This window comes from Penaeus monodon, chromosome 30, assembly GCF_015228065.2.
Source record: "Penaeus monodon isolate SGIC_2016 chromosome 30, NSTDA_Pmon_1, whole genome shotgun sequence".
Classification (NCBI taxonomy): domain Eukaryota; kingdom Metazoa; phylum Arthropoda; class Malacostraca; order Decapoda; family Penaeidae; genus Penaeus; species Penaeus monodon.
This window is the reverse complement of record NC_051415.1, coordinates 14,500,061-14,501,130: the sequence shown is the minus strand read 5'-3', so window position 1 is coordinate 14,501,130 and position 1,070 is coordinate 14,500,061.

Here is a 1,070-nt window from a genome sequence, read left to right as displayed (position 1 = left end):
CATTATCTATTCTATTAATTTGTTGAGAAATAGAAAATAAAGGGATTCCCCCTTAATACCTTAACTAATATCTTTGTATTAGCTTGGGGAAACTTTTTTTTTTAATCCCCTTAAAAAAATCTGACCTTATAATAATGGAACTTTTTAAATGATAATTTGAACAAAAAAAAAACGCTAGTTGTGCTGATAAAATTTTAAAAATTGGGTTCCACCAAAAAGGTGTGATTGGTAAGTTAATATCAGAAAAAATTAATGTGGCAATCTGATAAAAAAACAAAATCTAATTGAAATCGTTCCCATCTTATATCATAAAAATTCAAAACCAATTATGGAAGGGAAAATAGTAGATGTAAAGTGACTTTTTTTTGGGCTTTCTGTCACTTGTGTTCTTTTGTTTCCTATTGTGCGGGTTTATTTTTTAAAAATGTTTTCACTAAATTTGTTTTGTCTGCTTTATCTGGGGGGGAAAAACTCTCAAGATTAATATTTTCCCCGTTTAAAATAAAATAAGAGCATCTGGTGTTCCCAGGCTCACCCCCCAAAGTATTGACCAAAACCCAATTATTCTTAATTTCGCTGAATGGACGAAACGGTGACTTTAACCGGGTACCCCTGCCCCTTTCTTAACTTATCCTTTCATTGTAAATATACTTTGTTGATGCCCCCTTTGTCTGAATCCTCTATTGGGCGGTTTTACTTTTTCCCTTTTCATACGGGTCATAATAGAATGTAATTAATGGGGGTGATTAAAAAACCCAAAATTTAAAATTCTTTTTTAAATGATGAAAGAATCGTGAGCACTGAATAAAAACGGGGTTAATGGTACACTTGAAATTCCCAACGATCATACCACTTTTTAAAAAAGCACCGCTTCTCTCCGATCAGCAAATTTAAACCAACGTAGGGTCGGTCATATTTGGGATGGTACCGCCTGGAACACCAATGCTGTTGGCATTTTATATGAAAATTTATACCTTTCTTTAAAACTTTTAACTGATTTTTCTTATTCCATTATAAAAATCATGAATATCATTATAATAGGGGGAACTTTATTAATGTAAAATTTTTTG